A 15162-nucleotide genomic window follows, 5' to 3' on the forward strand; every position below is an offset into this window, starting at 1 on the left:
GGTATGGTCCGTGTGTTCATTATTATGACTGTCATGTGAAAAGGTCAAATATTGACCTGGTGCACTGCTGCATGCCATGCAGCGATTACGAACCGACAGTAGTGCATCCTCAATATCTGGTATTACTGCAGCGCTGTTCCGCATGTAATGACGGAGACCAACCATCGAGCATTGTGAATGATCGTTGTTAAAGTCGTCTCTAATCAACGGAAGGAATCACTTGCGGGTCCCGAGGTGCTGTCAGCTATCCAGCCAACACGATGACTCTGAGTTGGTAATTAGAAAGAATGGGGTACAATTTTCGAGTAGCTTCTCATTAGCCACGCATTTCTGTAGTTAGTTCTAAGCGACGCTTGAGTTGGAGTTAAAAGCGGCAACACAGGACTCTGGATGACTGCAAGCGATTTGGAGTGCCGAATCACGCTGTACTCTGTAGTAACCGAATGGAAACATTTGCGTTTGACTGATGGCTGTAAAACGTTACTTCCAATCATATGTCGTGCAAACAGTGACTCACGTTGGAGGTGGTGGTGGAGAAACAGTTAGGAGACGATGACTGTGTATCAGCAAGACAATGAATCCTCTAATAAACCAGCATCTTTGAGGCAATGGTTTGTGAATAATGACATTGCTGAAATAGACTGGACAGTGGAGAGTTCCGGCATGAACCCGACGGAAAACCTAAACGATGAGTTAGAACGTCGGAACCGCTTCACAGCCCAGCGTCCATAATCACTGCCTCTAGTTTCGGCTCCTCCGTCTTGTGGCAGAATGGGGTGCAGTTCATAGCATTTCATAGCTTTGGAAGGCGTCGGTGTTCCCTCGTATATTCCCACATCCAGAGGTGTTAATCCAATTTTGCGTATCCCGAACGTCCAACCCTACGATGCCCATCTGTTCTCTTTAGAATATATCATATGCGTAGAAAAATGGGGACATTCCTCATGATGGTACCACATCTATTGCCATACGCAGAGTGGTATGTGATCCGACATTTGTGGGGCCTTATCTGCTCTTGTAGAGACCTTGTAGCGCTGTTGTCGCGCTCATATTTTATGAAGTTCGACCCATCTTGTGTCGGGGTCTTCTTCGAACGCTCTTTCCGATGCTGCAGAACAATGTACACATTTCAACTGAAAAAATAAACAAAAATTCAACGAAAATGTCAGGTTGTTGACATTATTAGATAGCTATAAACAAATCTACTGGTGTACGTCAGTCTGCCTGCTATAAGTTAGCGCAAACTGAACCTACATTGTATTTATTCGTTTTGGACTAATTTCAGCTGGTCTGTATTAATTGCCTCACCTTGCAAGGAGAGAATGGCCAACGATAGTATCGCTCCTGAGTGGTTGACAGCTCAGGACGCCATGTTTGTAGAGGTTTGGTGTTTGCTTCGGGTAATGTAAGGCGTACGGTACTGTTGTAAATTGTTTTAACACTTTGCACCACTGCTTGGTATGCTACTTGTATATCGGGATATGGTACGTCTCGTCGCACAATTGCGTGTCTATTGTGCTTCCATTTTCCGAAACGTAACATAGAGAAACACTCATCTTGTGAAGTGGTTTTTTTAGCGATAGTTTGCAAATACGGTTTTCCACAACAGGTTTTCTAGAATACATTTTGTCCGAAGGTGGTTTACTATTAACTACTACTTCGACTTACGTGATTGTGACCGACAATATAGAGCCGTGCCAGGTTCTTCCACTGTTGGCTGCAAAACTTGAAATGAAGATGGCTTCGTGATGCTAACATTTCCAGCAAATAAAGATGGAAAAAGAGGAAAATTGCAATTAACCGACAAGAGAGAAATAATAAAGTCGCCTTAAGACGAACTGAAAATGCTTCTTTTCTGTACGAAGTACTATTTTGTCCTGTAACTGGCACTAGCAACATCCAACCAATAATATTTCGCAGGTACCTATCCCCCAAGTTCTTCTTAGAACTGGAGTGAACAACATTATGTTGTTAATAAAGGAACAAAAAATTCCATAATTTGCTCCCAAACAGTTGTCCTAGTGTGATTTTTCCAGTACAAAGACATTTAAAATCGTTTCTTATTTAGTACGCAACACACTGCAGTTTATAGGAATCTAACGCTATTATATCGCTATCGCTTGCGCCTTTATCCAGCGGTTGCGCAGGGTCGGCGTGGTTAGGTACGGATTTGACAATGTTAATGTTAAGCGGTGGCCGGATGCCCTTCCTGCCGCCACCCCGTACCGCCCGGGATGGAAAGAGGGTACCCCAGCAGTCTGTGTCTAGTATAATTCATGGAATAGTGCGAACGTATTCAGACATCTGCGAGTCATGTAACTGAGGCAAGACGTGGGGATCAGCCCGGTATTCACCTAGGGGGATGTGGAAAACCGCCTCAAAACCACATCCAGGCTGATCGGTACACCGGCCCGCGTCGTTAATCCGCCGGGCGGGTTAGATCCGGGCCGGCGCGCCTACCCGAGTGCAGGAAGCAGCGCATTAGCGCCCTCGACTAACCTGGTGGGTCATAGGAAACTAAAGCTATGTTGCTTACTAAACCACGCTCTGACGTTTCTTGATTCTTTCCACGCTTCTGATGACAAAATTTTGGTAAATTTGTGACTTTTATTCGTAACCACTGGTTGGTTTGTTTTGTAATCATTAACGATTCGTCCGTATAACCATCTAAGTGAATCAGGAGATTACTCTAGCAGGCTGCACCTGGGATTTACATTATTGTACCATTATCCTCACCTATAAACTCCCATTTGCTCACCTAGGTCAACGTTGACTGGATTCCGCCAGTCCTAAATCATACCAGTCTCATGAAATCCTGAAAAGACATGCATTCTGCCTAGCCTTCCGCATCCGCCTCCCTTCACCAACTTGCATCATGTATCATCTCACCCACATTCCATACCTTCTTCTCTCACTAGAACACCTTCGGATCCAATATATTAGTCGCAAAACCCAGTCCTGGTACCCAGTATCTCACCCACTAATCAGTAATCCAGCTATGCTGCTGTGCCATTATGTCCATATTCAAGATTCCATTCACCTACACGCCGTATCCATTCTCTCCTGCCGGAATTTCATCCAACTCCCATTCCCCAACGATGAAATCCGTCCCGAGATATACATCTTTTTACAACTCTTGTCACAAAGTTCCACCTCACACCAGCCTTCCACTCACCCCCCCTCCCCTCACCCCACCATTCTCTCCTCAACCTTGCTGCCTTCCACCACAGCATTATTCATATTATCATCAGTGATTATATTTTAATTGTAATATATAATCATTTATAAAGTTATATAAAGTAATCAATATTGTCAATCAATGGATCTCTTAAAAATCATTTAATGTCATCTGCTATTACATAAAAAACCACACACGCACACAGGAGCGAAAGTTACCTTCTGCCAACAGCGTTACAAAATGCGATGAAGGCCACTTACAAACAAAAGTGACCAAAACGTTGGTACGTCATTTTACAACTTGTTGCAGTCTATAATTAAAAATAAGTGTACAGGAAATAAACGATGTAGGAAAAATTAGGCCTTACTTTTCCAAGTTTCCGTCTAGAAACAGAAGTATGCGTCTAATGCTGGATATCGAAAACACCTCTCACAATGTGATGAAACCAAGTTTAGTCTTTGCTAAGGTGACAGAGCCGCCGCTTTAACATTCTAGAAAAACAGACGGAGACAGACAAGTACGGTACGCTACAGAGCGCTGTCACGAATAAATGTGCTACAACAATACAAACTACATTTATTTACTGTCTTTATTTGCTGTTCATATTATCTACGAACTTTAAATAACCAATTCACTCAAGGATAGTAACGATGAGTTTACAAGTAAGCTCGATAGCGGATAGTACTTTACTTTCAGTTTCATCTTCCATCCGAGGAAGAGCTACTTCTTTTTGTCGAATTACGTAACATAGAGCGAAAAGCACCAACTGCGATACGTTCTATCTGTTAGAAGGATTGCGAAATAACTTTTTCGCCCGAATTTAGCGGAATTCAAACCGTCACAGATGTCAAAAGTAATTTACCTGCAAAGATGTACGGACTGAATACAAACGTATAGAGTGCAGAGTGCATTTCTTAGTACCAAGTGATGCACTTTCCTTAAATCTTACTCAGAACTTACCCAGTTTTTGGTTCTCTCCTTTCCCAACTCCATTTCAGAATCGCATATCGCCATTGCGCTAATATCCATTTGCGTCAAAAACAAAAAAATGTTTCATCATTTCATTTGTGCGAGTCTCATAGTTGTCTGAAGAAACTTATGGAGATTTTAAAATTAGAATTCCATTTTCTTTCTCTAGGAAAAATGAAATTTTATAACAGTATTCTGAGGTTCCGTCGGGCGCCTTTCAGAACGAAGTCTTATATTCACAATATTACTTCTAACTATTTTTTAAAATATTATAATCCTGTTCACAAGCTTTAACAGTATCAAAGCGAAAGGTATTTTTCTTCACTGTTGTCAGTATGGTACAAGCAATTGCCTCATAGCTCATTTATAGAAAATACTGAAAATAAGCATTTTTTTTCTTGGTTTCCGTGCGTCTATTTTTTGCTTTTTTCCTTCTCCTCACACAGTTCTCATCTTTGGAGTAGATATACGGACGCTCCGTAGCACCATTTACATAGCGCGGTGTTTCAACACTTTTAACGTCGTGGAAGTAAGTTCATAAGCTTCTCTGTCTCTTCTGTAAATCTTTCCATCATATTGTCGGCAGTAAACATAATGATGTTACCAGTAAATCGGCGTGCTGTTCCATTTGCTATGCTAACGTTGCGAAGTAACAAGACACACTTCCTAGTTCTTCTGTATGAGCGTTCGTTATAACGTGACCTCATCTGGTTCCTCAGACTGTTAGGGTGACAGCTGGATTTGTCTGGACAACAACAGTTTCTGCAAACACAGCTCTTACTCAGAACTGCCTTTCTTTCTCGTCTTTCATGCAATTTCGCGGAGAAAATATAGTCTCAACAAAACGTTTATAAAATCTGAAGTGTTACGTGCGATTTGGGTTACAAACAAAGGTGCACTTTTTTTGTATTGATGTGTGAGGGAGAAGACCAAGATAAAAATCGTAAGGAACGATAACACCACCATTCATTTCAAAGTGGCATAAAAGAAAAATGTTATCCTCTCTTCGATTTCATGTTTAAGATCGTTTAAAAATTTAAGAATCTTGGATTTCATTTTTTCTATAAGATCACTTGCTATTGAACAATATGATCTGACTTTTAAAGGACTCTAATCTATTAGAGAAGACAAAAGCCAAAAATAACCAAAAAAATCTGTAGAGATTAGCAGCTTTCAATTTGCATGAAAATGAACCGCATTTGCTGATAAATGCAGGGTTCTCATATTTTAATCCCCTCAGTATCAGCTGTTCTGTAATCTCAAGCCCAGGCATGCATGCATGTGCGTGTGTGTGTGTGTGTGTGTGTGTGTGTGTGTGTGTGTGTGTGTGTGCTGTGTTCATTTTCTTTATTACTGAAGATTTAAGTAATTAAACTTTCAGACTGCCGAATTGATTTCGTTTTATCTGCCATTCCTTTTATTCAATGTAAAATCTAAATACTGAATATTCGTGTACATATTTAATGATGTTGTAGTAATAAGTGTTATAAAAATTTCGAATTGTGTTCTCACATAAAACGGAAGTAATAAACGACAATACTGCATTATTATTATTATTATTTCTTCATTAATACGACATACAAGTCTCTTTTGGAGGTAGCCAATATTATTCAGTTATTCGTCTTATAATAAAGTACTTGCTCAATAACATGTCAATTGGAACTGCGTTTTATTTAAAAATGAGTGAATACATATGAAATGCTATATCTGCTCACAAAGGCAGTACAGAAAATCTTACGTAGTTTGTGACTTTGAAGCTGTAACACTTTCCACTGTCTTCCTTACATCGACTTTTGCAGCAAAGAGAGAAGTATCAAGAAGCGGAAAATAGGAGAATTTTGACATCTGCAAAAGAATAACCGGAATTGGAAATTGTAGTGAGAAAAGTCCTTCGTGTATATCAGTGGGGGTCGTATAAAACAGTATTAAAAGACAACAAAATGTAAATAGGTGAGTAACTGACATTTAATTCACAGCAATGTTAATACCATGATTCATTGATGTCCATGGAGTTAGTGGAAGCCTGCACATTATTGACCATCTAAACGACGTGCGTTTGTGTGTGTGTGTGTGTGTGTGTGTGTGTGTGTGTGTGTGTGTAGAAAGTATAGATTTTTGCAGACAATATTAAACGGGAATATCTCGTCTGGTTCCACCCGTCTTCTGACACCCTGAGTTTCTTTCTGCGACTAGGAACTCATCCTTGCAACAACCTACACACCTTAACTTATACTGTATCAGCCTACAGCAACACTATAATACATATTTTCCCTGCCGGCATATATTCTATAGAATTTTTTCTTCGAACAGCACCCCAAATTTTCGTCTCATTGACAGAGCTGGCGAAATTTACTGAAATATCGATATTTCGACTTGTCGATAAATCACCTGAATTATATCGATGTTAATGTTAGAAAACTATGGGCGTTAACAAAGAGAGGAATATTACCACTTATTCATCGTCCGCAACGAAGCTCCCATTTTCGTAGTTATTTCCAATACGAGTGACTTGTGATGGGACCAAGTATATGACGGATCTGTTAACTACTACTATTTCAGTCTCTGACACCTGTAATGATACATTTACTAACAGCGCTGCAATGAGTTTTTGAATCTATTTTAGAGTTCGCGACCATAAATTTGTAATCAAAATGGTTTGCATTTTAACCCTGAGTCCAGAAAGATTGACCTAGGAAGTAAACGTGTCTGCTGCCTGTTTTAAGCATACTGTCAAATTTCTTCAGATGAGCAGATTTCAAGCTGGACGTTAAGCTCAGTTTTGGAGAGTATGCAGTTACTGACAGAAAGAAACAAATAATTCGTGGAATTTCTGTAATAAGTATGATTATAGATTTCTCCTGAACATTCTTAACTCAAACACTCAAATTATGGAAATTTCTGTTCCTTAGCAGTTACGTCTGCAAAGCGGCCAACATGGATGGAGAGTGTAGAAAGAGTAATGTGGTTAACAATCTTTGACGAAACTAAAAATCTTTCCATCATGTAGACTATAGAGATGCAATGAGTCCTCACGTTCAGCGTTATTTTCAAAGTTTCTCCTTCAAGAATTCCTCTCATTTTTGTTTGTGTCGCAAATGAGCATGAATTTAACAATGTTGTTATCTTCTTTACTACGTGTCATACATCAATATGGTAGTAGAAACGCTTACTGGATCTATGTTTTGTCAAGTTTATTTAGCATGATCTGTGAATAAACAGTGATTACGTACAACTAAGAGCCAGTAACATTATACGGAAAATATAATTATGAAATCTCTACATATGGGCAAATGTCGGCAGTATAGTACTGATCTAAAACAATCAATACAATTTCTTCGAAATATTGCTATTTCCAATATGTCAGTAATTCCTACATATCGATGTATCACCTGCTCATAGATGAAGATAACACCACCCATCTCAATGGAATAACCATCAACTCTATCGTCACACACCATTGTAGATTTTTAAATCTAGTGCTCACCTTTAAATTTATGATAGCTCCCAGACGAAAATGTCTAGTCTGAAGGCTCTGACAGCCTGCTTCTGCGAACAGAGTAAGATTAGAAATGAAAGTAAAGAGCAAACAGAATAGTGAAACTGTAGTCTTTTATTTACAACGTGAAAGAGTGGCACCACCATCAGGAAAGATATACACGAGCACGATTACAAAAAAAGTGATAGGAGTAATCATTCGCTTAAAATAAATATAAAATAAATATATTCTAATCCACAACTGCCATGCTCATCAATGTAAAAACATCCAGGACGTAACGTATAACAGTTTTTCCCTTATTCTGATAGTTATTATTTGTGTAGCAATCAGAGAACATGAATTAGGGATAGCTGAGGAGTTATTAACAAATAAAATCCTTATATAGACACTTTATCCTTCGTTTCATAGTTTATAGCTCTTCGGCTCCATTTATAGATACTACTCTGTTTTCCGTGACGACGGAATATGAAATGTTTCGTATTTCTAGGCCAGCTAAGTTTGCTATAACGATATGTTTGAGCTTATGAATTAAAAAGAAAAAAAACCAAACCTCACATTAACACTTACTGTTGTTCCATACACGTGTGTCACACGTTTTATATTCGTACCAATTTATTGTCCCTGAAGTGAGACAGTGACACGTATAACAAATTACAAGCATTCCCGATCTTAAGCTGAAAGATGAGCACAATAAAAAATATAAACATATACGTGGCGTTAATAAAGGTACCCAAGGTGGACTCCATTACGTCGACTCAGGGCGAAGTGAGACACTGCTGAATTTAAACCATTTCAAGTCAAAGGTAAGTTCGCCAGCGTCATACCATTGGCCTACAGAATACGAGTTATGAGCGTTTCCACTACTTTCGTACGAAAGTGAGACAGTAAGTAATTTACAAGTTATTGTAGATGACAAACAAAGAATAATACTGCTACAGAAAAAACTACACATATTTCACAACAAAATCTTCTTGTAGGTGGGGGTAATTGTGCGCCTTTTTTCACAGGATTTTGAAAATTGGCAGGGTAAAACTGTTTAGGATAGCGTCGGAGCCAGGCTGTGCTTTCCATTCCCGCAGCTATGTCAAATGGAATTTTTTTAAATATACAACATGATATGAAGACCTCGGTTGTAACGAATGGTGAGGAATAGTCAATGAGAAACAGAGTTATTACCTGTAAAATATGGTATACGACGTGCTCATTCATATTAGATGGCAGTCCCACGATCAACGGACAAATGGCGGCTCTGTCTCTAATTCCATATTTTTCGCTAGTGGCAGCTCTGTCAGGATGTGTGTATACAACCAGTGGTAAGTACCAAAAACGTGTACACCAGTAGTAGTAACGCGTGCGGTGATCGTACCTGGAGAATGCTTTTGGGAGTCGGTCTGTACGAATTTGAGGATCTTGTGCGTAACCACGTCACAGATGAAGATCATGAACATGTCCCTGAACACAAATGTGCTTAAAAATTGTTGATAATCAGCTAATGTGAATATTTAATTAAACAAGTAAGCAATATTGTGCCCCTTGCCTCAGTATACGTGTTGGTAGAAATGTTAAGACCCCTTTTAACATCATTTACTGTGTAAGGTACTCATTAAAATTAATTTTAGTATTATGCTGAATCGTAGATTAATTTTTGATGTTGTTATACTTTATTACCGCAAAAATTGTTAACGAAGGTCTTAGCAATAAAAACGGAAACAATTCGAATTTTACATTTGTATTTTTGAGAGTTCACAGAAATGTTTCGTTAACCGCTCACAAAGTAAACAATGGTAAGGCAGTGCTAACCTACGTTAAGTGCACACAATTTGCAAGTAAACAGTGATAAGTACAAAGTGACGAATTTTTAAGATTAAAATTTTGCGTGTAATTCATCACTATAAAAATATGTCGTTGGTACAAATATATTTTAAAACAATGACTCATCTAAATAAAAAAAATCGCATTTCATGTACCTGAAATATTTGTGATATTTTCTTGGAACTTTACTGCGCAGTTTCGCAAAACAACACACTTTCTCCTTACCATTATTTACAGTCAAGGTCTTCATATTAAAGAGGAAGGGAAAAATTTTACTCGGATGGGGAAACGTAAATGATTTGTGGCGGTGCCCTACGATTTTGTTCTCCAGGATAACACAGTTTCTTTATTCATCTCATTTGGCAATATGGTAACGGGTATTCTCACCGAAGACCAAGAGCCCTTCCGTGAAGCATACAATGAAAAAGGATTTTCGTTTATTAGCTTTACTAATTTTTGTGACAGCGTTGTAGCAGAAGTCAACTTTTAAAATGTCTCTCTGCGGCCGGAAAACAGTGAGCGCTATGTTTTCGTAATCGGAGAATACGCTGAACATCACTTTCCCCGCGAAAACTTTCACTCCGGTGGCGGCGTGGTATCTTTCCATTGCATTGACGCACGCGTTGTCCCTGGCTGTTGATGCTTTGACCCCATCACCTGTCAGACTTTGCAGACGGTGCCCTTGTTCATGATAACCAATAAAATGCTGCAATGCGAGACTCATCATTGTACTTTAAGTCGCGGGGCTAGTTTGAGTGCCAACTGTCGTAGGTAAAAATTGTAAATTTGTGGTAAGATCTTATGGGACCAAACTGCTTAGGTCATCGGTCCCTAAGCTTACACACTACTTAATCTAACTTAAGCTAACTTACGCTATGGACAACACACACACCCATGCCCGAGGAAAGACTTGAACCTCCGACGGGAAGAGCCTCGCAGACCGTGACAAGACGCCCTAGACCGCGCGGCTACCCCACGCGGCGAATGTCGTAGGAAGACTAGGTTATAACGTGGGGTATTCATTGTACTTTATGAAAAATTCAAACTCATCAACTTTGGAGTATTATTTGTTTGCTCAGATCAAGTGTTCTTTCTCTCGTCCATGGTCAGCTGCTAAAATCTTCACAAACCAACCTACGCCCTGTTTGATAATTCACGATGTCTGCCACTCAGAGTACACGTGCAGATAAGTGTAAATAAGCTCATGTAAGAATTAGCACACCTAGGATGCATTTCTGTAAGAATGTTTTCCAATTTTACGTCTTTTTCACACAGAAATCCCATTGAATATCTCTTCTCGAGGGGTCTACATTCAGAGTCGCCACCATTTGCTAATACTGCGTGACTTTTGAGACGTCAGCTGCCTTGTGCTGAACATCATTAGTTGCTATAAAATTAATTCTAACATGTAGTGGAGTGCCTCACAATGTTTAACTTATGTAGTAAATTACTTTGCTATTCCCCACGTATTCCGGATCCAAGCAGTCATAAATGGAAAATCGGTAGGCCTAAGTAAAGAGATGAAACATGGATACAGTTTATCCTCAACATCATTTAATATAATACTGAGCATTAGACAAATGCATACTATAATTAGCGCTTGGATACAACTGGACGAATCCTCAATAGTGAAATCACTTCATGATGATGAGGATCTCACACTGTTTTTCATAATAGTGGACAACAATTAACATGCGAATAATCTGAACGAAACAATGTATTACGGGGGTATGTGGAGCGAGGTCTGGATGAAGCATGTGCTAAAAAACAATCACAATCATTTATTAACTAAAAACATACGTTTGATAAAAGGAAATAAGTTTTTAAAATGAATTTTATGCAGCCAAAGATCAACCAGAAGTTTGTACAATTATTAAACGATACAACTAGTTAATAATGATATTAAGAATGGAATGTTCTCATTGATTTTTAAACTGATAAAATGATTTTAAGATCCAGTCTCAGTTTGTCAACCTGAGAAAATACGATCAGATAGTATAATAATCATAAGCAACCGGGTTCAGCGGTCAAACGAAAGCTGTATAAGCCACTGTACTATATTATACTACAACAAATAGCGCTTGGGACTGCTTGAAGTGCGTCGACAGGAAATCATATTCAGTCCGTAATTATGACATGGCTGTCACAACATAATACATAAGACGATATCTTTGGTCATGTAAAAAACAACAAGTATTAGCGTTCATAAAACAACCATTATCTTCGCTTTAGCACCACTCTGGACCTGTACTTATTATTCCATAAGACTGCGCCATGACACTAGTTATAATAAACCAATAGTACCCAAAAATTACTCTCCAAATTGCAACACGAAATTTTAAATAACTTCTTCAATATTATTATTATTATGTTCCATAAGATATGTGCCAACTCACAGTAGCCAGCTTAAAATGTCTAATAAACCGGCGAACAAACAATTTAAAACCATACAACATTAAGTTACTACCAAAGGGAATTGCATTTATCTCCTTAAAGGTCACAGCATCCGATAAAAGGAAATCATGGGATTCAAACAGTACCAACTACCAAACACCTTTTAAAATACGTTCCTCACTGGGTGCGCTAAATATCAAAGTTAAACTTACGGAGATAATGACTTATTATACCTGACGACTTATACATTAGTGCAAATTATGTATAGAAAAAACGTTCATAATACAAGGCCCAAAGTCTGATTACAAAAAAGACTATAAATATCAAAACGGAGGCCCCACCTGCAAGCACCGCATCAATAATTTGTTTAGCCTAAAAGTAGAATTCGTCAAGAAATTTGAAATGTAATACTAGGAGGAAACGTAGCAATATATATGATGTTATTTGTATTTCCGTGGCTCAATAAAGAAATTCCCCCTCAGGAAGTTTAGCTGTACCGATGTAATGCCCCACGGTATCATAGTTAATTGCACTTCAGTCAATAACGATCGGTAATTCTGACTCTGATACAAATTACGTTCAACTACCAAGTCCAAGCACCGTATGCAAAGCAGAGCAGAACGACAACTTCACGTAGCCCCTCAGCTAACCAGGCCCCAATCTACGAGTGCTTGCCGGAACGTGCTTCTCCACGGCTCCACACATACTGCCATCTCCACACTCTTCTCGAAGGGCTAATGCGTAGCGTTACAGTCGCGAGCCAAATATATTCATTACAATGTGAATGAACCTACTATCGTTACAACTAGTACACGCTATAAATGAAATTATATTTCCATTAAAATTAAAATAATGGCTATCGGACACCAAAGTTCTTTTCGGGTTATAAATCTTGTTGATAACAGTACACTAAAACAAGTAGAAAAATAAAAGGTTGGTTTGACAACTCTTATGATTACGACAAGAAGCACAAAAGGAAATAAATAGGTTCGCTACTTAGAGAAAAAGCACCTGAAAACATTATACACTAAGAGACAGTTTTAAATTTTGTGAGATGGCCGTTGTTCCGACATTACTGTTCGGAAGCAACTCGTTTAAAACGGAGCAAAGAAAAAATACTCGTAGATTTAAAAGCAAAAAAAGACGTTGCGTCTTTGAGCTAACTTAATATTTGTAATCCTCGTTCTTAAAGAACGTACTATTACTGAAAGAGAGTCATTTTTGTCAGCATCCAAGTGAGATGGCGTTGCTTTGAGGTACTGTTATCGTGTTCAACAGATATTGGATTCAAATGCCCACTATTTCGCCATGAATTATGTTTTCCTGATTTCTCTTAAATCACTTAACACAGCATCCATAATAGTTCTTTCAAAATGACTACGGCTGATTTCATTTCTGAGTTCAACTCTAATTGAGCCAGCACTCGTGTGAAATGACCTATATATCGAATGTAAGCTAACATACCATACATAAATGTTGGTAAGTATTTGGGTACAGTCCTTCAGTAATATTATTTACTTTGGTAAATTGAAGCAAATCAAGTATCCACGTTATTTTAAAGAGATGGTGATTAAAAGTTTCTAAGTATGTTTTTGGTCAATCATGATTTACATGACTGCTGTACGCCAGTTTATCAAAAGTAACTACTCTAGGTCAAACAACAGAATATCCTCAGGTATCTATATACAATGAGCGAGACCATAATTAAGCACAAAGACCACAAACAAAAACAAATATCATATATCCATAACATATTCTTTATCTAAACTATACTTGGAAAATGGCATCAATTACAGTACGTCTGTCAAGGATTACGATTTGCATCAACATCAGCTCTGAAGACCGACTGCATCAAAATATAGAACGCACGAAAGCACCTGGACTCCCACAGAATGCAAGATGTTAATGCGACAAAACACATGGGTATACTGGAATGCCATATAATACTCTATCGAGAAACCAGTACCAGAGAAAACAAAGTACATTCTTTTTTGATTCCAGCGAAACATTCAAAATTATTAATGACCATTTCAAATGTGGTGACTACTCTTTAATACCACTTCATAAAATATTAATGTATCTAAAGCAATAAAAAATACGAGCACATATTAAAACAAGTAGAATGACAGTGTACACAGCAATGTCAAGACGTTTGTATCACCTTAAGAATGCATTTAACCATTTCATATTGTAAAATTTGTGCTGTATAATGATGTAGGAACTGAAGCATAATTTTCATGTACAGTAACGACCAGTTTCGCACCCCTGGAAGACGCATCGTCAGGTGATAAAGATACTTTTTAACAAGTCATCGCTTAAAGATAACTGCACTAGCGGTGCTCCCCATCATTCATGATAAGTTGTAAACAGACAGTGCGCAGCCACTTGCTGCTTTTCCTGCTGCCGCTCAACCATCTTCCTGCTTGTGTCGCGGTTCTGCTGTCCCCTTCATTGTAAATATGGACTACTGCTTTAAGCGTGTCATTTGTTTACATCTTGGCATGAATGATCGGGAGAGGCTCTAAGGGTGTTACCTTTCGGTGATGACGTTTTAGAAAAAAAAATATTATCACCTGAGGATGCGTCTTCTAGTGGGGCGAAACCTGTCGTGGCTTTTAATAAAAAGTGTTCTGCAGCCAGTGTAGATTATTTCTTTCAAAATGTGGAAGTTTGGCTGTAGTTACCAGCAATTTTAAATATCACGCTGCATTACAGTACTTATTAATGTCTGTCGTACTAATACATAAAGAAAATGGATGAACATATCAACTTGTGTGAAAGTAAACAAACCACTGAACAGCTGTTACAATCTTTTAGCCTCATCAGAAAACTTTTCAGATAGTATATCTGCAGTTTCTTGACCTTCAGTACATTATTTTATAACTTCCTATTTTCTCAGACAGTATATGAAACATAATAATTATCTTAAACAATCAACTGAATCTACAGAAAATTGAAATTAAAAATTGAGTGACAGAGTCAGAACCATATAATGTAAGGTAAAATAGGTAGTTATAAACTGTTAGATTTTAGGAATAAATTTTGCAGACACACTGTTCGAAAAATTTATGACGAGGCAAGTTACTAATCTTGGATAAGTAGGTGTCTTCATTAATTTATTGATTCGATATCTTTCATTGTGCATTAAAAATTGGTGTTAATATGGGTTTGGTAGTTTTTTTTTTTTTTTGGCAGAGTTGTATATTTAATCTCCTTTCTGGCGTTTGACATTTGTTTCTCACACTTTACATCATACGGTGATACTCTTCAAGATAAGTTTGTAGATACCTCTATTGCAGTAATGCAGCAATGG

The sequence above is a fragment of the Schistocerca cancellata genome, chromosome 3 (genome assembly GCF_023864275.1).
Source record: "Schistocerca cancellata isolate TAMUIC-IGC-003103 chromosome 3, iqSchCanc2.1, whole genome shotgun sequence".
Taxonomy (NCBI): Eukaryota; Metazoa; Arthropoda; class Insecta; order Orthoptera; family Acrididae; genus Schistocerca; species Schistocerca cancellata.